This window comes from Tursiops truncatus, chromosome 6 (assembly GCF_011762595.2).
Source record: "Tursiops truncatus isolate mTurTru1 chromosome 6, mTurTru1.mat.Y, whole genome shotgun sequence".
In the NCBI taxonomy this organism is placed as follows: domain Eukaryota; kingdom Metazoa; phylum Chordata; class Mammalia; order Artiodactyla; family Delphinidae; genus Tursiops; species Tursiops truncatus.
The window spans coordinates 80,241,689-80,264,559 of NC_047039.1; the positions used below are offsets into that span (position 1 = coordinate 80,241,689).

The 22,871-nt window shown below is 45.9% G+C and overlaps 1 protein-coding gene across 1 annotated transcript in view; it reads left to right on the forward strand.

Moving 5' to 3' along the window:
• Window positions 1-22,871, forward strand: part of ZCCHC7 (zinc finger CCHC-type containing 7) — a 298,145-nt gene that overhangs the window by 249,034 nt on the left and 26,240 nt on the right. The window contains exons 8-9 of the transcript XR_012332595.1: window positions 6,944-7,116; window positions 17,230-17,331. The gene's annotated coding sequence lies outside the window, so the exon portion shown is untranslated. The remainder of the gene's footprint in view (window positions 1-6,943; window positions 7,117-17,229; window positions 17,332-22,871) is intronic.

Here is a 22,871-nt window from a genome sequence, read left to right on the forward strand (position 1 = left end):
TCAGGGACTAACAAGCAATTGAAGAGACAAACACAAAAATGACTTTGTCATACAGGTGAGGAGCGCAGGGATGGATATGGGTCGTCCTGTCAAGGAGAGTCAAGGGGACTGGGCAGGACCTCTCTTGCCCAGGACTTCCAATGGGTGTTCATAACAGAATAAAAAATTTCCAGCATAACGAAAGGGAAGAGCCCTTTAAGGAGAAGGAATCTTGTCAGTAAAGGCATGGAGATATGAAAAAGCAAGGATGTAGCCCATACTCATTTCCTGGGGCACAAACTAGATGACTTAAAACAATAGAATTTGTTCTTTCACAGTCCTGGAGGCCTGAAGTCCAACGTCAAGATGTCAGTAGAGTTGGTTCCTTTTTTTTTTAATTTTTTAAAAATTGAAGTATAGTTGATTTATAATACTATATTAGTTTCTGGTATACAACAGTGATTCAAAATTTTTATAGATTATACTCTATTTAAAGTTATTATAAAATATTTGCCATATTCTCTGTGATGTAAAATATGTCCTTGTAGCTTACTTATTTTATACATAGTAGTTTGTACCTCTTAATCCCCTTCCCTATTTTGCTCCTCCCCCATTCCCTCTCCCCACTGGTAACCACTAGTTTGTTCTCTGTATCTGTGGGTCTGCTGCTTTTTTGTTATGATCACTAGTTTGTTGTATTTTTTAGATTCCACATATAAGTGATATCATACAGTATTTGTCTTTCTCTGTCTGACTTATTTCACTTAGCATAATGCCCTCCAAGTTCATCCATGTTGCTGTAAATGGCAAAATTTCATTCTTTTTATGGCTGAATAGTATTCCACTGTATATATATATACCACATCTTCTTTATCCATTCATCTGTTGATGGACACTTAGGTTGCCTCCACATCTTGGCTATTGTGAACAATGCTGCCATGAACATTGGGGTGCAAGTATCTTTTTGAATTACTGTTTTTGTTTTCTTCGGATATATACCCAGGAGTAGAATTGCTGGATCATACGGTAGTTCTATTTTTAGTTTTTTGAGGAACTTCCATACTGTTTTCCATCATAGCTGCCCCAATTTACATTCGTACCAACAGTGTACAAGTGTTCCCTTTTCTCCACATCCTTGCCAACATTTTTTATTTGTGGTCTTTTTGATGATAGTCATTCTGACAGGTGTGAGGTGATATCTCGTTGTGGTTTTTTGATTTACATTTTTCTGATGACTAGTGATGTTGAGCATCTTTGCATGTACCTGTTGACTATCTGTAAGTCTTCTTTGGAAAACTGCCTATTCAGGTCTTCTGTCAATTTTTTAATTGGGTTGATTGTTTTTGATATTGAATTGTATGAGCTGTTTATATATTTTAGATATTAACCTCTTACCAGTCATATCATTTGCAAGTATTTTCTCCCAGTTAGTAGGTTGTCATTTTATGTCGATGGCTTCCTTTACTATGCAAAGGTTCCATTTGTTTATTTTGCTTTTGTTTCCCTTGCCTAAAGAGACAGATCCAAAAAAATATTGCTACAATTTATGCCTATGTTCTCTTCTAGGAGTTTTATGGTTTCCAGTATTACATTTAGGTCTTTAATCCATTTTGAGTTTATTTTTGTATATGGTGTTAGCGAATGTTCTAATTTCATTCTGTTAAATGTAGCTGTCCAGTTTTCCCAGCACAACTTATTGAAGAGACTACCTTTACTCCATTGTATATTCCTGCCTCCTTTGTCATAGATTAATTGGCCATAAGTATGTGGGTTTATTTCTGGGCTCTCTGTTCTGTTCCATTGACCTATGTGTCTGTTTTTGTGCCAGTACCATACTGTTTTGATTACTGTAGTTTTGTAGTATAGTCTGTGATCAAGAAGCATGATACCTCCAGCTCTGTTCTGCCAGTTGGTTCCTTCTTGATGCTCTGAGGGTAAATCTGTTCCCTGCCTCTCTCCCAGATTCTGGTGGCAGTCCTTGATGCTTCCACACATAACTCCACTCTCTGCCTCCATCTTCTCCTCTATGTTTCTATGTGCCTTGGCTTTAGGGCCGATCCTAAGGCCAAGATGGTCTCAAGGATCCAAGATCCTTAATTACCTCTGCAAAGACCCTATTTCCAGTTAAGTTCACATTCATGGGTACTGGGGATTAAGACTTGTATATATCTTTGAGGGGAACACTATCCAACCCACTACACACCCCCAAGAACTGTAAGAGGAATTGCTTCTACCATGCTGCACGTTGTTTTTATTCCCTGAGTTTTATAGGGGGATGCAGTATTTCATCTGTTATTCTTCTCTGAATCTGCATTCTGATTTATACTTTTCTTAAGGCTATTTTAATTATTTATAATTTCTCATCTTGCATATATTCTCATACCTGAATTCCTCTGTGAAATATATGTTGGGTAAATAAACATATGAACTGAAAAGCATCTCTCAGATTTGGGGACGTGTAGCTCCTTGGAGATCTTTACCAAAGGAGTTCCGAGATAGTGGTGGGCCAAGAAGCCAGACCACAGTGCACTGAGGAGGGAATGAGCAGCTGGGAAGAGGAGAAAATGTACATCTCTTTGTAAACCCTTGGCTATGAAAGGTTAACAGGACAGTGGACTCTGCCTGGTTGCTGTTGACAGGAAGGTGCTGAAAAGAGGATGTTGGAGGACAGAAGAAAACTCAATTGATGGCACTCAAGGAGGAGGGAAGGGATGTCTCCAGAAGGATGCCTGAAAGGAGTTGAAGGCAGGTGTGTAGACAGGTGAGCAAGGTGAGGAAATGGTATCCTCAGTGCCTCCCTTTCGATGGAGAAGGCTTTTCCAAGAATAAGGGAATAGGGTTGAGGGGAGTAGGGAGGTATAGAAGGATCACCAGAGACAAAAGGAAAGGGGAGATCTCTGGGGGGCCACTGGAATGGTGCTGGGGACCCAGGGCAGGTCAGAGACCAGGAGCTTCCTATCTCTTATTCCCTTGAGGGAAGGTCCTCTCTGGAAATGCCCTGTGGCAGCCCGAATGAGGACAGAAGGTGGGTACACGTGCAAAGGAAGGATTTCCTGTGGAGAAACCAGACCATCACTTCCTTCCCTCTGAGTTACCTGCTTCATATCAGAGTTCAGCCCTGTACACATTAGCGAATAGTCCTAACAGATTTTCACTTACGTCCCCCAAGTATGTCCACCAAACATAAGTTAGCCTTTTAAACATAACAGACCAGTGTAAACATATTGCTAATCAGATGTTGTCACAAGGACATGTGCCTTTTTGAGCTCTGATAACTTGTGACCTCCTCTCAAGGCCCCAGTTTCCTCGTCATAAAATTGGAAGCAGTGAGATTAACCTGGATGAGTTCTTAGTCGCTGTCTGCTCTGATGTTCTGTGGTCTAATGGTGACTGGAATCCCTGGGCTTAACCAAACCAGAATCACCACTGGCTTCACTCGAGCAATAGTGATGACCAGTGTGCAGCACTGCCTCTCTGTGGGCAGCCCTCAGTCTACCAGCAGCTCAGCAAGTCCCCAGCCTGCCCAGCTCCGTCATTGAATTCACATTAGCAACTCATGGCCCTTACAGTAAGCATCACCTGGCTGTCTTCCCATGACCCAGCCTCTGAGAGCCTTCTTACTCTATACAGTCTCCTTCTCCGTCCATCTTTCCAGCTACTCATGTCAGGCCCAACCTCTCTCCGAGGAGAGTCTTCCAGCTGATTCCTCGTGACCCCACAAGCCAATCCCTCATTCATGCCTCACCAACCAATCACAGGCGTGGCTGGTGCACAGCCTAGGAACTTTATATAAGTGCCATGATAGCTGGTTAAGCATCACACTTGTGGACCTTTTTAGGAAAAGTTGAGTATCAATCCCTTGATAATGAACATAATCCCTCCATTTGATACTGTTTCAGTAGGAAACCCAGTTTCAGCATGGGTCATGTCCCCTCACAGCACCTTTTTGAGCATACAACTAGTGTTAAGTGCTTAGAACTGGCTGTTGTATGGCAGCCTCATGGAGTCAGATCTCTATTTTTAGCTTTTACACAATTAATTGTTCAGTCCCCAAAGCCACAAGTAAGGAGCAGAGGTCACAGTAGAAAGTAAGAGCCACAGTTCCCATAGCAAGACAGATGGGAACCCATAAAGAACCCAGAGTTCACACCCCAACCCATGCCCTGGTCAGGTGTGGCCCACGCTGGACCTCCACACTGGGCCATCCAGCCAACTCAATAAACACTCCTTGAGTATCTCACCTGAGCCAGGTCCTGTGCTGACAAGGGCTCCCCTACTCTTGAGGGGCTCTTGTTTTCTCTAGTGGGTGAGACAGATTCAAACCCCATTCAGTTCTACAACAGATATTTACAGGATAGCTGTTATGTGCCAGGCACTGCACTGAAGTCAAGGTGCAGTGATGAGCCAGACAAGTATGCTGCACGCACTCGTGGGGCTTGTGGCCCATGGAGAAGACAGACTGTACGAGTGAGCTGCGTGCTGCAAAGTGTTCCTGGTGTAGCGTAGGGGCTCAAACATATGTTGATAGAATAAAGAGATAAAGGCCATGTCAGCTTTCTCCTTTCTAATAGGATCCAGAATGGGGCCTGACCCAGGCGTCAGTAAATGAATGTAACTCACTGGTCCCCAGCACCATTCTGTGTGTGATATTACCAAAATAGGGATGACTAAAACCTTAGTGCACTGGACTGGGAGGTTGCCCTTCCAAATGGAAAGGTCCACAGCAGTTCCTTTGGGAAGGTGGCTTAAGGCTGGAGAGGGTGAGTGTGGCACTCCCATTGTAGGGTTTTGGGGAGGTACAGAGGTTGCTGGTGTTGCTGCGTCAAGCCTCAGGCAGACAAAACAAGACAAACCTTGCTAAATTATCATTGTGAGGTCTGTCGTTCAAACGGAAGATAAGAGCAAAGAAAATTCAAGTCTACTAACGTAATGCTGGAGCAGAAATCACCCTGATCTTTCAGAAAACAACCACACAGACACTTCCTTAAAGAAGTTTAGTCCAGGAGGATTAATATTTTTTCTAATCAAAGTTCCCTGTTTTAGAAAGAAACCCCATGAGTTTCAACACTGTCGTCTGTTGTAATCCATCAGACATGTTTCCTGCCCTCAGAGAGCTTCCATTTTAACTGGAGGAGAGAGAAACCCTGAAATGGACGGCAGTAACTCAAGTTAAAAAGAAGCCCAGATGTGAAACTGTGCAGGAAGGGGTCACTTGCAGGGTCAGTGATGGTGGGAACCCAGGAAAACTTAACAGAGGAGGTGGAATTGGCCCTTGGAGCAGAGGGAAGACTTTGACGTGTAGGATAAGAGGAAATACGTTTCAGAAGAAATCCAGGTATAGGCAACATCCGGGATGTAGGAAAATCTAGAGCACACTTAAGTAAGAGGGCCTAGTTCATTAGCCTTGACCATGGATAACATGAAAGGGAGTAGAGGGAGGTAAATTGGAGCAAGATCACTGAAGGCTCCAAATTTCAGGCCAAGGAGTGTGGTCCTCTGTGTTTCATTTTCCTCATCCATAAACATGGAGATAATACCCTCTCTCCTGCAAGAATTAAAGTATCTAATACATATGAATTATATATATTACTTGTTTAGTGTCTGATAAATAGAAATGCTTCATAAACAGTAGCTAACACCATGGCAGTGGTAGCAATAGGGAACCATCACGGATTTTTTTTTTTTTTTTTTTTTTTGTGGTACGCGGGCCTCTCACCGTTGTGGCCTCTCCAGTTGCGGAGCACAGGCTCCAGACACGCAGGCTCAGCGGCCATGGCTCACGAGCCCAGCCGCTCCGTGGCATGTGGGATCCTCCCAGACCGGGGCACAAACCCGTGTCCCCTGCATCGGCAGGCAGACTCTCAACCACTGCGCCACCAGGGAAGCCCCATCACGGATTTTGAGTAGGGAAATGGATGGCACCCTCAGAGACGGGTTTAGATTAACACAGCACCACACAAATTAGCACTTTTAATGATATTAGTCCTGGGACTACCCTTGTGGCACAGTGGTTAAGAATCTGCCTGCCAATGCAGGGGACACGGGTTCGAGCCCTGGTCCAGGAAGATCCCACATGCCACGGAGCAACTAAGCCCGTGCACCACAACTCCTGAGCCTGCACTCTTGAGCCCTCGAGTCACAACTACTGAGCCCGCGTTCCATAACTACTGAAGCCCGTCAGCCTAGAGCTCGTGCTCTGCAACAAGAGAAGCCACCACGGTGAGAAGCCCGTGCACCGCAATGAAGAGTAGCCCCTGCTCGCAGCCACCAGAGAAAGCCCACGTGCAGCAACGAAGACCCAACGCAGCCAAAAATAAATAAATTTATAATAAAAATTTTTTAAATTAAAAAATATATATTAGTCCTTTTGGACATTGCTCTTCTAAGGACTTAAGTGTTTTTTATCTGCCTTTGCACAGAGGGTGGTGCTTGGTGGCATCAGTCAGGGTTCTCCAGAGAAACAAAACCAGTAGGATATGTATACAGAAAGAAAAAGATGTATTTAAGCCCACACAGCTGTTGGGGATGGCAAGTCCAGAATGTGTAGGGCAGCCAGCAGGCTGGAAACTCAGGCAGGACTTCTGTCTTACAGTTTTGAAGCAGAATCCCTCCTTCTTCAGGAAACCTCAGTTTTTACCCTGAAGGTCTATCAGCTAATAGCATGAGGCCTCCCCACACTGTGGAGGGGAGTGTCCTTTACTGGCAGTCAATTTGTTGTAGATGTTAATTACACCTACAGACCACCTCCCCTGCAACATGTAGACTAGTATTTGACCAAACAGCTGGGTGCCATTACCTAGCCAAGTAGGTATACAGAATTAACCAGCACAGTGGTCTTTATCTCAAAGAGGGAAACTGAGGCAGAAACTTGGCAAAACCCTAATCCCTAGAACATGGTACCAGGCCTGCCAGATAACTTCTGTACCTTGGTAATCATTTTACATTATTTATTCCTGCTTCCTAGGTAAAAGCCTCCACAGACCAGAACCAAGCCAAACCTCTATGGAGTATATTGTGCCAAACGCTGATGCAGCCAGAGATGCAGACTTGGACTTGGTGCCAAGAAGCCCTTCCTGACTGGAGTTTCCAACAGTGGGACAGACCACCTGGGATGCAGTGGGCTCGAGGTCCCCGGAGGTGAGCAACCAGAGGAGATTCAAACATCCCCTGAGAGCGGGACCAGGCACCAGGAGGGAGCCCCTGCAGAGGGTCTATGAATTCTGATAACCCTAGATACTATAAATGTCGCTCAGAAAAGTCCCTGCTTCTTCCTCCTCTCCACACCCCTCCCCTACCCCGAAGTGAGGCATCAGAGGTTGGAACCTCCCCGAAATGGAAACCATCTGCATGCCTTTCTCACCCTTCCTCCACCAGCCTCCTCTCCCCAGCCAGCTTCGCCTGGGTAATCTTTCTGGGAGGAGAGCTTGTCAAACCCGCCTCTGCCTCAGCCTCCTTTCACACCCCACCTCGTCCTCCACGCCTACCCGCATGGAGCCTCGGGGGGCCCAGGGGATCTACCATCGTCCTGGACAAGTCATGGGTCACCAACCACTTCTCTTCTGTGCCTACACCCGGTTAATCATTTCTTCCTGGTGATTTGCATGGCAACCCTCTTGCGCTTAGCTGCTCAGGGGAGTTTTCTGGTTTCATTGCCTCAATTAACATTGCCCTCCTGGGTCACTCTGGATTCCCCTGCCAACCCACCACAGACCTGGCCTCTGAAGCCTGCCTGTCTATGCTCCAGGGGGTTCTTGTCTTCTCATGGGCCTTCCCTTACCATCAGCAAGCCAGGCTATGCATGCAGCACCATCTTGCAAGGGATGGGGAGATCTCGGCCACGGCAGGATTCTTGAAGTTCTGGTGGATGTCAGAGCTGCAAAGGCCTGAAAGATTGTCTAGTTTACTCCGGTCCACCCGACTTCACCCCCACTTTACAGATGGGGAAACCAAGGCCAGCACAGGGAAAAGGCTTGCCCATGGTCATTCCTCAAGTCAGAGGAAGAGCCAGGCCTAGGCTTTGGGGCCCTCTCCCTCAGCCCCTTCTGTCTCCCTCTGCCACACTTTGACAACAGAAAACAGAAAGCATCTCTGAAAACATCAACATGTTAGGAGTGAGTTAAAAAATGTGTTTCGTGTTTAAATATTGAATCTCAACAATGTTGTTCCCTCCAGGCAGCTGTTTGCAAGAAGCTCTGGGTGTAGCCATGAGCTGGGCTGTGGCATGGAGCCAGAGGGCAGGAGGGAGAAGAGACCTACCTCCCCGCCAGCCAGGAGCTCTTTTAGTACAGCGAACTGAGCACCTCCTAAGTCACACTGCCCCACACAGTCATTACCAGGAGTCAGGGAACAAATGAACATGAAGATACAGGAACTAGACCCAGAGGACAGGGAAAAAATTAGAAAGGAAGGGCGAAGCAGCAGTAGATCCAGGGAACACGGGGTAGATACCTCAAAGACCTCAAGTTCCTGGACCATCAGGGGCCAACACAAGTCCCAGCACTTGCTATAAAAGATCATCTTGGGGTTTCCATGACAAAGAAACTGTCAAATCAGAAAGCCACCATTCTACAAGCTGGAGGACCTTCAGAAATTATCAAATCTAGAAACCTGTATGGTACATATGGGGAAACTGAGGCCCATAAAGAGCTTCATATCCTGCACTGAGTTAGGGGCAGAGCCAGGACTGGAGTCCAGGCGCCTGCCTCCCAGTGTGGGACTCTCTCCATGAGCCAGAATGGGCCATGGGGCCAGCGTTTGGAGGAGGTTTGGAGAAGGGGACGTCAAAGACCAGGTGTTGAGCTCTTTGGAGCCCTGGAGGCTGGTGAGGCAGAAACACCACAGAGGAAACCTGGGGTGTCTCTGTGACAACAGACTTCTGAGGAGCTGTGGAGAAACCAGGGTGGTTGCCATGGGGGAAAGAAGGGCTGTGAAAGTGAAATTTGCAATTTGTGAGACAGGGAAACTGAAAATGTGCTCTCCATCCGATGCAAATTATCTGTGGCTTTTTGTCCCACGCCTGCAGCAGCTCACAGCATATACAACACCAGGATCCATGGGGCTTGGTTCCCATGGTCTGCAGCCAGGAAAATGGGAACAGAGAAGGCTTCCCTCGGTCAGGGAGGGATGTGTTGGGATGCCCAGGCCCCATGTGGAGCTGTCCTCTGGGCTGAGAGCGGGCCTCCTTTGTATCTGGCTTAGGCAACTCTGTTAGGGACTACCTCCTAGGCAACAGCACTCAGCCCCCCGCCCAGGTCAGCTCTGGACTCCCTGCCCTCCCCATCTCCTGCCACACCCCTTTGTTCTGCCCCCAGATACCCCCACATTTTCATTCCTGCAAGAATTTGCTCATCCTGTGTCTTCTGCTGTTAATGCCCTCCTTCCTTTGCTTCTTCAACCCTGTCAGCCTGGTCAGATATTCCATGAGGAAACCTCCCCTTCTGCTCCAGGCACCATCAATGTCTCAGCTGTGCCTCTCAACCTCCTCACCTAGCCTACATCTATTGTACTTTCAATTGTCTATTTACTTTCTCAGTCTCCCACAGAAGACTGGGAGCCCCTCGAGGGCAGGTACTATGTCAGGTTCGTCTTTGTATCCCAAAAGCCAGGCACTTCGCTTGGCGCCCATTAGAGGCCAGGATGCAGGCTGCCACCGTGCCCGTCAGAGCCAGGGCAGACATTGCTAATCAATCATGATCTCCTTTCCCTTGGAGTCTCAGAAGGCTTCACTCTTCAGCATAGAGTTCCAGGCAGGCACTGCCCAGCAACCAAGACTGGCTTTCTTGATGAAACTAGTGACTCATTAAATGTGTGACTCAGATCTCAGCTGGGGGCTATTGGCCCCTCACAGATTCGGCTCCAGTGCCATGCTCTGTGCTTACCATGATTGCTGAGAGATGCAAAGCTGACTGCCTCATGGTGCCTCAGCATCACTCCTGAAGCAATCCAGGCAGGAAACCCACAACCTTTCTCAGCCCACAAACACATGCACACATGCACATACTTGCCCACATACACAGTCCCACATGTTCACACGCACCCACAGGCACACACTTACACACGTATTCCCACTCATATGCACACATTCACACATGCTCACGTATACATACACCCACACATGTACATACCTAGACATGCAGCCACACTCCTACATACCTAGACATGCACGCTGACACACACACATGCTCTCACACATATATACATATTCACACACGCATGCACACACTTGTGTCACACACATACATTCACACACTCACAAATACACTCCCGTTAAACATTTTGTGAGTTTGGGGAACTTCAGTGAAGATTTCAGGGCTGCAGGGAGGTGTCACGTGACACAACGCATTGTTCCCGCTGTCCTTGCAGTTCCTTCTACCCATTCTCTCTGCCTTCTCGCCATCTCTTCCCTCCATTCCTCCAGCACTGTCCCACCCCAGTGTCAAATTTTTGTCCCTCTGTTTTGCAGAGCCATTCTGCTGCCCACTCTGGAGCTAGGGACGGGCCATGCCTGTGCCCGCAGATCCCCACCCACCCAGAGTCGGTTGAATCACGTTTCTCCATCTGGTTTCAAATATTGTTATGAGTAGATAGATAGCTTTAACAAAAGACATTTTGTCTACAGCTCTCCGCTTCCCATTCTAAACTAACACAGTTCAATGACAAACACCGTTTAAAGCCTCTACTCGGTGCCCGTCATCATGCCCAGCATTGAAAATAGGGACAGTACTGTCCCTAAAAGAGCACCAGTCTAATGGCAAAAACAAATAGTGACAAGTAAAAGGTGTGATTAATGCCATGCCTGGAGGCAGAAGAATGACTTTCCTGCTGTGATATGAAGGATGACCAAATCCCAGGGGAACAAGATTGGGAGGGTCATCTCAGGCAGGAGGGACAGCGTGTACAAAGGTGCAGGACAGAAAGAGCACAGCTGGCATCCTGTGTAGAGCTGAGGGTAGAGGAGCAGCTTGGAGGAGCAGAGCAAGCAAGCGGAGGCCAGACTGCACCCGGGCCTGGGGCTGGGGCTGTGACTCCGTCCTGCCAATGACGGACCCTGCACCACTTGCGAAAGCCATGGTTTGAAGGGGAGCCAGTATCACAGACGTCTTCCCCCAAACCGGCTGAGCCATGTGCCCATCTGTTCATCACCAAGGCTTTGGAAGAGTGTTCAGGGTCTGACTCTTTTCCAACAAACACACACATCAGAGGCAATCAAGGTCTGATTCCTGTCACTGTCGATTAGTTTCACCTGTACTTCAACCTCGTCTAAATGGAATCATCCAATATGGACTCTTTTGTCTCTGGCTTCTTTAGTTCACTGTATCTGTGAGATTCACCCCTGGGTAGAATCTTTTAAAACTTTGTTTCAAACATTGAGAGTTGGGGTGTGAAACTTAGAGGAGCCCAGACTTAACAGTTTTCTAATCACCCCACTGCAGAAGCAGGGCTCTCATGAAAATTAGCTGTCATCCTCTTCCTTTAAAAGCTTACACAGAACATAAGCCTCAAGGACCACGATGTATAGCAAGCTCCCCCACCTGCACTGAGCGGCAAGAGTCTCACTCCAGTCCACGACTTAAGAGACTCTATTAAATCCAGGGTGGATTTTCTATGCCCAGTGGTTTTCCATTTTGTCTTTTAATGTTTACTTTAAGGACTTAATTTTAACAAAAGAGCCAAATTACCACCAGGCTTTAAAATGAACTTGTTTAGGGGAGTTAAAAACAGACTTCAGAATGTGGAGCTTTAATTAACTTTGAAAGATGGTAATTAAACAGCCCCTGTGCCCTGTCTCATACTTTGCAAAAGCAAAGAAGAGAGACCAGAGACTGGAAGTTCTCACCTTGGCAAAACACTGAGCCACCTGAAGAGCTTTAAAGTTCCACACATCCAGGCTGTACCCCCAGACCGACAACATCCGAATCTGCTGGGTTGGAACCCAGACACCGGGATAGTTTTTTAAGCTCTCAGATTCCAGTGTGCATCAGAGGTTGAGAATCTCTGCTTTAGATTGATTGGCAGCTGTGGACAGTGATGGGATGAGAGACTTGAAGAAAGGGAAACGGGTAAGGCTGAGAGACATGGAGAGGGCTTCACACTAAAATACAACTTCACTTTGGAAGGAAACGAGAGGGCCACAACCAAGCCACAGGACACCAGAGGACATTTCCAACCTCTGAGGAAGAATTCTCTTATGGGATGAACTGTGCCCCCGCCCCAAATGTTGAAGCCCTAACCCCTAGTACCTCAGAATGTGACTGTGTCTGTAGATACAGCCTTTATAGAAGTAATTAGGTTAAAATGAGGCCATTAGGATGGGCCTTAATCCAATATGACTGGTGTCCTTATAAAAAAAGGAAATTAGGACAGACAAAACACCAGGGGGCACATGCACAGAGGGATGACCCTGTGAAGAGGCAGCAAGAGGGTCACCGTCTACAAGCCAAGGAAAGAGGCCTCAGAGGAATCCAACCCTGCCAGCACCTTGATCTTGGACTTCCATCCTCCAGAACTGTGAGGAAATTAATTTCTGCTGTTTTAAGCCACCCAGTCTGTGGCATTTTGTTATGGCAGCCCAAACAGACTAATACATTCCATGTAGCTCTTTGGCCATATGTGTAAAGAGCCTTACAAGGGTTATTCCTCTGGCCCAGTATCTCCACTTCTCGGACCCTACCCTATAGATTAACCAGGAATGGCCTTAAAGAATTATCAGCTAAGATGTCCACAGAGTATTCTTTATAGTTGTAGTTATTGGCAATGTTTGACAGTGGGAGAATGAAGAAGTAAATGATAGCAATCAATTCAACTGAGCAAGAAGAAGCCATTAAGTTATTAAGATTTTTAAAGTTGCACATTCAGCATGATCTCTCACCTATGTGAAAATTCATTGACCTTGATCCTGATCAAGAATCTAAGCCCGAGATCTCTTGACTCCATCCCAGGCTGCTGGCCACGTGTCTCCTTTCTTTGGCCTCCAGCATCTAAGTTACCTACAGGTAGCACCCCCTCCCCAACACACACAGACCCACAGAGAGTCTTCTAGCTTTCCAGCTTGTACCTCTACCTACCCATCTCTAGCCCAAACCCATACACAGGTGTATGCATATGAAAAAATGTGTTGAGATGTAACTGCACTTTATGTAAGTTATACGTCAGTTTTTAAAAGTATTTTGAGGTGCAGTGGAAAAAGGCTGGAAGTTAATATGATAGGTACACAGGTGACTGATACAGAGTCTGTGGATCTGCAAGAGGCTGGGGCAGAAGGGTCAGTTTGACTTGGGTTGGAAGTGTGCATGGAATCAGGGAAGGCTTCCCCTGAGAGGTGGCTCCTCTACTAAGGCTCAAAGGCTCAAAGAACGAATGGTGGAGTTAGAGTGTCTCAGAAATTCTCGTTCACAGGCTCGGAGGCCAGTGGGGGATGATTTCAGGTGGGAAGGTGGGGCTGGGGCATGGAGGGTGCTGGGAAGGGACGAGGGACAGGACAGGTCTGCAGATGGAGCTATCTGTTGTGCTGATTCCAGGAAGGATCCTAGCATGGCAAGTTGAGTGATCTGTGTTGTCAGTGATCTCAGAGCGGGGTGGGGGGAGGTGGGTCAGGTGGCAGTGCTAGCTGTGGGGTGCAGGGGAGAACGGGGGGATGCAGAGGTGGAGTCTGGGGTCCAGGTGATGTGGCCGAGGTCCCAAGTCACTGTACTTTGGGGATACAGATGGGTGGGCCAGGCACAGATGGAGGGCTAGGCTCTGTGGGTCTGTGTGTGTGAGGAGGGGAGGAGGGAACTGATAGGGAACTTAAAGTTCGGGAACCGAAGAAGATAGACACCGGGGGATGGGGCAAGAAGATCTCAGGACAAGGTCTTGGGTTGTGGCCTTGAACCCAGGCTGGCTCTGGTGTTCTTGACTGATCTGTTTTCTCTTTGTTTGTTTTTATAAGATAAGATTGGAAAGGATTCTTAGAGATTCCCCTCCTCATTCTATTTTATTTTGTATGCCCTTTTATGTCCCCCTTACCCCGATTTACAGAGGACAACACTGAGGCCCAGAAAAGGGTAGAGAGTTGACAAGGAAGGGGAAGGTGGGTGGGTTAAGCGATGTGAACCAAACACGTAAGGGACCTGGCAGGTGTCCCAGGCTTGGCCTGCTCACTTCAGAGCAGCCCTGACCAGGAGGACCACAGAAGAGACCCTGCCCCCTGTCACCTAGAGAGACCCTGAGCCAGTCATTTCAGGAGTGTGACCCAAATATAATGTAGAAATGTGCCTGGTGTATTTGTATAGATCAGCAGCAGTTCCTTCTGAATTTCTGTTGGGTATTTTGCTTGGTTTTGTTTTTTTTTTTAATTATCCAGATTAGCATTAGGGGAATTCTCACGATGAAAGGGTCCCCATTTTGTAAGACCAGCTGTCAAAGTGGAAGTGAGCACATGCCAGGCTTGCCCACCAGCCCACGTTTAGCAGTCAGAAGACAGTGGAGCCCCCCAAACCCCACTTTCTACCTTGTCATGAATTAATTTCTCCTCACTGTGTAAACAACATGGGCTTTGTAAATGCAGCTCTTTCCTAATGTTTAAGTACATTTGCTCTTGTAATGAGCTGAGACCCCAATAACCAGCAATGCAAACCAGCCCTCTTTTCCCAACAAGGCCACCCCCTGGTTTCTGATGCTGGAGGGACAAGTTTGGGACCACTGGGTTGGAGGGCTTTGGAAGGAAGACAGAGAAAAAGATGAGCCTGGATGTAGATGAGGACCTGGGTCTGTGCATCTGCTCGCAGTTGTTTGATGAGGGTCTACACCACGAAGGGGTCACCCTCGTCATCCACCTCTAGGCCTTCACCACTGCCGTTCTTTCCCCGGCAATTCTTCCTCCCACCTCTCCGTACAGCAAAATCCTACCATGTTCAGCGGCCAGCTCAGTGAAGCCTGGCTGGGCAAGCGGGCAACAGAGAGCTCAGGCTTCAGGGCGGGCAGACCTCTCAGGATTGCTGTGAAGATCTCACATTCACGGCCACCACCAGGGCCACAGCGTCCTGGCACCAGTCACTCATCCTCTGTGGTCGCCCAACACTTTGCACATTTGTATGCTTTGTTTCAGAACAATAAGCATTGAAGCTGCAGAACTGAACACGTTCTAAGATCCATTTTTTGAACAAATGAAAATAAGACTACTGTTTACGTAGACATGAATATAGATGTTTGGGAATGTGTGCATTCTTTATATATATAAGAAATATGTCTTTATATATTCATAGAAAGAAATCTGACGGATACATACGAAACTATTCCTCTTGCTTATATCTAGGAAGTGGGTTTGGTTTCATATTGTTTGAATTTATTATGAGCATGTATTAGGTTTTTAAGCTTTTAACTGACGTTTCTGAAGAAGAGATGTTTCCTGGGTTTGATCTGTCTTCTCCCCTGGCTGGACATGCCTCTGTCCCCCAGTGCCAGCCCAGGCCAGGGCACAGGGCAAAGTGGGCAAATGTTTGTTAAGTGAATCACGGAGAGTGCAAGGGTGAGCCCTGGCCAGCCGTCCCAGAGGCAGGGACATGATGCTGTCGCATCACAATGCTGAAGGGCACTCGTGAGTCCTCAGGAAATGTTTGTTGAATGAATGATGAATGATGAATGAATGAACGAACGGACAAATGAGAATCCAGTCTGAGTGATCAGAAATTCTGAGTTTTATGTTTCTGAATTAACAGTTTTTTAATGTTTTAATATTGGGAACCAAGGAGACAATGAAATAGAAGATACCAACAGAAGGGGTCTTGGAAATATTTTATCAATAAGTGTAAATTTTTTTTTTCATTATGAAGTAACAGAACTATGTTTCAGAAGTTTCAAAAAGAAAGAAGAAATGGGTATAATCACACCATGCTAACATACACACTCTGCCTATTTTCACGCAGTTCCTTCAGGCTACATGAATGTGTGCACATTTGCCTAATCTACACATTACGTAGCGGACTGCTCACACCCTTTTGTGTCATGCTTTTTAAAAAAACTTACTGTTATATCCTCAGCCTTTGTCATCCTGTTATAAAGTCCCCAAACTATTATGAGTGCAGTTGACTTCATTAAGGGAGCATAGGTAATTTATTTAGGCAACCGTCTGTTGTTATATTGAAGTAGCTTCCCTTTTTTATTACAGCACTGTATTAATTTTTTAACTACTAGCTTTTGCCCAGTGTCATATAATTTTACTCTGGGGTGCCATTCAGAGTTGCTTCGGCACCTCAGGTCCATGTGTCCAGAAGCAAAGGAGAGCTGAGCAATCTCAAAGTGGCTGAGCCACAAATTATTAATTTACCAGTCCACACGAGATAAGGAGCTTACACCAGAGTCAATCACTGCCTCCTTCATTGAGAAAGTCTTGCTATGAAAAAGTCAGCTGAACTACACTGTGAGCCTGGTGACACAGTGATGTACATTCTGGTGCAAACTCCTTATTCCTTCATGGACATTTAACCAAGAATTCTCAGACCAGTGCTGGTCTGCAGGTCTCATCCTGAGTAGTACTTGTCTGTACAGCTTCACTGAGCACAGGTGGATTTTGTGGGAAAATTTACCTCTGGGGGGATTCGTGCTTGGGTTTTGGAAGAGAATAACAGTCCCTCCCCTGAGCCTGGCGCTGTACTGTGGCCTTCCTGTGCAACCACAGATAAAGGGTGCCCCATCCTGCAGCTGCTGTACCGCTGCTCCCATGTACCGCTGCGTCGTGTTTCTGCACTGCCATACGCAAGCGTGAACAGCCAGGCTGCCCCTGGAAGGGAAGAGAGCCCAGGCAGCTCAGTCTGAAGGGCCACCATGACAGTTGTGCAGTTGACGTATTTCATAGGACACTTAGGATAGTGTTAAAGACAGAAATTTTTCAATTGAATTTCAATTATTCTCAGAAAAGAAGAGGGAAGGATTTTTCAGGATTCTAAGCTGAAAAGTGACATAGTCAGGTTTGCATTGTAGAAGGAGCAACTACTCTGTGGAGAACAGACTAGAGGGGGTGAAACCAGAAGGGGAGATTCTAGTGGGAGGGTCAGAACTAGATTAGTAGCCTTCACCCTTCCTCACCCACACTCTGGCCTCAGCCTCATCATGGCAGGAGTGTACTCTCCTAGCCCTAGACTTTTTTGGGCTTAGTCTTATAACTTACTTTGGTCAATGGAATAGGGCAGGAGTGACAGGATACCAGTTCTGAGACTTGACCTTAAGAGGCCTCCCATGTTTCCACCTGCCATGTTGTGCATCTTCCATCACCAGGAGAAGGATGTGCCCAGCTAGCCCGCTGATCCTGGAGGATGGGAGACACATGGAGCAGAGCCACCCCTCCCACTTGTGGACTCATGGACCAGCCCAGCTTAGGTCAGTGGAGCTGCAGAACCATGAGAAAGAACTACCTATTACTGTAGGCCACTGAGAATTTGTGGCTGTTTGTTAGGCAGCATTGCTGCAACAGCGGTAACTGATACAGTGAGGATGGGAGGAAGTGAACAAAGCCAAGGAATACGTAAGCAAGCAGATGGAGCTGGTGGTCAACTGGGCATGTGGGCGAGACTGACAGAGAGTCTCAGAGGGTTCGGATATTGGGTTCAGGTTTCTGGGTGTTTGAAGGTGCAGTGCCTGGGCTGGAGGACACAGGGGAAAAGGACAGGAAGTGACCTCCCACATTAGACTTACGTCATCAGCTCCCTCTCCTTGCCCCTGATCCTTTCTTTTTCTTTGTTTCTGAAGGAGACCGGGGCCTGTGTTTCTCAGGATAAGCCCCTCAGGGGCTGAACCACCGAGCGGGATTACATGCATCCCTACCACACTCAGCGACCCACGGGCCTCCGTCTCTGTCAGAACACCTCCTCCATTACAGACACATTCGAACAAGCCCTGATTTGGACAAGGGGGTGAATTAGTCTTCCCGGCCATGGGGGCCATTCAAGAGAGGCCTTGAGATTTCCCAGGGCTAAATACCTGCCTTTGCAGCAGTGAAACCGCCCAAAATATTCACTTTTTATTTTCAGCTAGACAAGTTGAACTCAATTTGCATTGGATAATTATTTTCAATTAAGTGATAACAATCCTGTTTTGTGCAAAAATAATCTTGTCCAAAGGCCAAACAGTTTATCCCATACAAGAAACAAGGAGGCAGTGACGGGGTAGGCCTATCAGCATGTTCTCCAGGCAGCAGAGGGACGCCCCAGCCGAGCTGCTCATGGGGCACCTCTAACCCCGTGGGCCACGTGGGACCATTGGCCTGGTTTGCCCTCTGATCCCCTGCCCTGCTGCCGCTTTTTTCTGCTTTGAACTAAGAAGGAAGCACCTCCTGACGACTGCCAGGTGCTAGAAGAGCAACTGGTGCAGAGAAAGGCCCAGAACAGAGGCAGGAGACCTGAGTTCCAGACTAGCTGTGTGTCCCCAGGCAAGTCATCCCCGCTCTGGGCCTCAGGATCCTCTGTATGGGGAGCAGCAAGGTTAGAGGTACGGACTGCTCCAGCTCAGATGTTCTGTGATTCTGTCCTGGTCACCCAGAGCAGCCTAGGTCTAGAGCCAGGTTTTCTATAGGGGAACCAGCTAAGCAGCTAAGCCCTGCTTCCTGGGTATTCCCTGTGCTGCTAGGCGGAGGTTCACCCCTACCAGGCAGAGGGAACAGGGACTGAATTCTGAAGCCTTATTCAGGAGGAGCTTGTTCAAGCCTTCTCATGTGTTCAGGAGCAGATAGCTCCCAACCAGGGGCTTCAGGAGCTGGAGGACTGAATCCCAAAAGATCACAGAAATGGGAAACATCCCAAGGTGTTTTTGTTGGGCATGCACTCCCACACCTGCAGCAATGGAGCGCTCACTTCTTCCCCAGCAGGCCCTTTGCCACACCAACCCTTGTGGGAAACCTGTCTGAAAGGCCTCTCTGCCTCCCCAAGACACATGGGCCTTGGGTCCTCCTGAATTGTCTCTTTCGTCCACCCACCCTGCTGACCTCAACCACTGCCCAGTCAAGCCATGATATCAGGTTTAAGGAAGCTATGATGCTGTTCACTTGGCTCTCCAGGCAGCACACCCAGCCAGACCCATCCCTCGTCAGACCTTCTGATACCCAATGTTGCCCACAACGGTCAGTGTGTGCAGGTTATTTTGAGTCCATTTTCTCACTTGCCACTATTTGGTGCATCTTGTTTAGCTCTTCATAGAGCCACGTGGACCTGCAAGTCTCGTTGCTTTTTGGAGACATCATACTCCTCATTGGACTAGAATTCTTTTTTTTTAATATACTTTTATTTTATTTTATTTTATTACTTCTACTTTTATAGATATTTTATTTAATTCTATGGGTTAAAAAAAATTTTTTTTACATCTTTATTGGAGTATAATTGCTTTACAATGGTGTGTTAGTTTCCGCTTTATAACAAAGTGTATCAGTTATACATATGTTCCCATATCTCTTCCCTCTTGCGTCTCCCTCCTTCCCATCCTCCCTATCCCACCCCTCTAGGCGGTCACAAAGCACCGAGCTGATCTCCCTGTGCTATGCGGCTGCTTCCCACTAGCTATCTATTTAATGTTTGGTAGTGTATATATGTCCATGCCACTCTCTCACTTTGTCACAGCTTACCCTTCCCACTCCCCATATCCTCAAGTCCATTCTCTAGTAGGTCTGTGTCTTCATTCCTGTCTTACCCCTAGGTTCTTCATGACATTTTTTTCCTTAAATTCCACATATATGTGTTAGCATACGGTATTTGTCTTTCTCTTTCTGACTTACGTCACTCTGTATGACAGACTGTAGGTCCATCCACCTCATTACAAATAGCTCAGTTTCATTTCTTTTTATGGCTGAGTAATATTCCATTGTATATATGTACCACATCTTCTCTATCCATTCATCTGATGATGGACACTTAGGTTGTTTCCATCTCCGGGCTATTGTAAATAGAGCTTCAATGAACATTTTGGTACATGACTCTTTTTGAATTATGGTTTTCTCAGGGTATATGCCCAGTAGTGGGATTGCTGGGTCATATGGTAGTCCTATTTGTAGTTTTTTAAGGAACCTCCATACTGTTCTCCATAGTCGCTGTGCCAATTCACATTCCCACCAGCAGTGCAAGAGTGCTCCCTTTTCTCCACATCCTTTCCAGCATTTATTGTTTCTAGATATTTTGATGATGGCCATTCTGACTGGTGTGAGATGATATCTCATTGTAGTTTTTTTTTGTGTGTGTGTGTGTGTTACGTGGGCCTCTCACTGTTGTGGCCTCTCCCGTTGCGGAGCACAGGCTCCGGACGCGCAGGCTCAGCGGCCATGGCTCACGGGCCTAGCCGCTCCGCGGCATGTGGGATCTTCCCGGACCGGGGCACGAACCCACGTCCCCTGCATCGGCAGGTGGACTCTCAACCACTGCGCCACCAGGGAAGCCCTCATTGTAGTTTTGATTTGCATTTCTCTAAGGATTAATGATGTTGAGCATTCTTTCATGTGTTTGTTGGCAGTCTGTATATCTTCTTTGGAGAAATGTCTATTTAGGTCTTCTGCCCATTTTTGTATTGGGTCGTTTGTTTTTTTGTTATTGAGCTGCATGAGCTGCTTGTAAATTTTGTAGATTAATCCTTTGTCAGTTGCTTCATTTGCAAATATTTTCTCCCATTCTGAGGGTTGTCTTTTGGTCTTGTTTATGGTTTCCTTTGCTGTGCAAAAGCTTTGAAGTTTCATTAGGTCCCATTTGTTTATTTTTGTTTTTATTTCCATTTCTCTAGGAGGTGGGTCAAAAAGGATCTTGCTGTGATTTATGTCATAGAGTGTTCTGCCTATGTTTTCCTCTAAGAGTTTGATAGTGTCTGGCCTTACATTTAGGTCTTTAATCCATTTTGAACTTATTTTTGTGTATGGTGTTAGGGAGTGATCTAATCTCATACTTTTACACGTACCTGTCCAGTTTTCCCAGCACCACTTATTGAAGAGGCTGTCCTTTCTCCACTGTACATTCCTGCCTCCTTTATCAAAGATAAGGTGACCATATGTGCATGGGTTTATCTCTGGGCTTTGTATCCTGTTCCATTGATCTATCTTTCTGTTTTTGTGGCAGTACCATACTGTTTTGATTACTGTAGCTTTGTAGTATAGTCTGAAGTCAGGGAGCCTGATTCCTCCAGCTCCATTTTTCATTCTCAAGATTGCTTTGGCTATTCGGGGTCTTTTGTGTTTCCATACAAATTGTGAAACTTTTTGTTCTCGTTCTGTGAAAAGCGCCAGTGGTAGTTTGATAGGGATTGCATTGAATCTGTAGATTGCTTTGGGTAGTAGAGTCATTTTCACAATGTTGATTCTTCCAATTCAAGAATATGGTATATCTCTCCATCTATTTGTATCATCTTTAATTTCTTTCATCAGTGTCGTATAATTTTCTGCATACAGGTCTTTTGTCTCCTTAGGTAGGTTTATTTCTAGATATTTTATTCTTTTTTTTGCAGTGGTAAATGGGAGTGTTTTCTTGATTTCACTTTCAGATTTTTCATCATTAGTGTATAGGAATGCCAGAGATTTCTGTGCATTAATTTTGTATCCTGCTACTTTACCAAATTCATTGATTAGCTCTAGTAGTTTTCTGGTAGCATCTTTAGGATTCTCTATATACAGTATCATGTCATCTGCAAACAGTGACAGCTTTACTTCCTCTTTTCTGATTTGGATTCCTTTTATTTCCTTTTCTTCTCTGATTGCTGTGGCTAAAACTTCCAAAACTATGTTGAATAAGAGTGGTGAGAGTGGGCAACCTTGTCTTTTTCCTGATCTTAGTGGAAATGCTTTCAGTTTTTCACCATTGAGGACGATGTTGGCTGTGGGTTCGTCATATATGGCCTTTATTATGTTGAGGAAAGTTCCCTCTATGCCTACTTTCTGCAGGGTTTTTATCATAAATAGCTGCTGAATTTTGTCAAAAGCTTTCTCTGCATCTATTGAGATAACCATATGGTTTTTCTCCTTCAATTTGTTAATATGGTGTATCACACTGACTGATTTGCGAATATTGAAGAATCCTTGCATTCCTGGAATAAACCCCACTTGATCATGGTGTATGATCCTTTTAGTGTGCTCTTGGATTCTGTTTGCTAGTATTTTGTTGAGGATTTTTGCATCTATGTTCATCAGTGATACTGGCCTGTAGTTTTCTTTCTTTGTGACATCCTTGTCTGGTTTTGGTATCAAGGTGATGGTGGCCTCGTAGAAGGAATTTGGGAGTGTTCCTCCCTCTGCTATATTTTGGAAGAGTTTGAGAAGGATAGGTGTTAGCTCTTCTCTAAATGTTTGATAGAATTCGCCTGTGAAGCCATCTGGTCCTGGGCTTTTGTTTGTTGGAAGATTTTTAATCACAGTTTGAATTTCAGTGCTTGTGATTGGTCTGTTCATATTTTCCATTTCTTCCTGATTCAGTCTTGGCAGGTTGTGCATTTCTAAGAATTTGTCCATTTCTTCCAGATTGTCCATTTTATTGGCATAGAGGTACTTGTAGTAATCTCTCATGATCTTTTTTATTTCTGCAGTGTCAGTTGTTACTTCTCCTTTTTCATTTCTAATTGTATTGGTTTGAATCTTCTCCCTTTTTTTCTTGATGAGTCTGGCTAATGGTTTATCTATTTTGTTTATCTTCTCAAAGAACCAGCTTTTAGTTTTATTGATCTTTGCTATTGTTTCCTTCATTTCTTTTTCGTTTATTTCTGATCTGATTTTTATGATTTCTTTCCTTCTGCTAGCTTTGGGGTTTTTTTATTCTTCTTTCTCTAATTGCTTGAGGTGCAAGGTTAGGTTGTTTATTTGAGATGTTCCCTGTTTCTTAAGGTAGGATTGTATTGCTATAAACTTCCCTCTTAGAACTGCTTTTGCTGCATCCCATAGGTTTTGGGTCGTCGTGTCTCCATTGTCA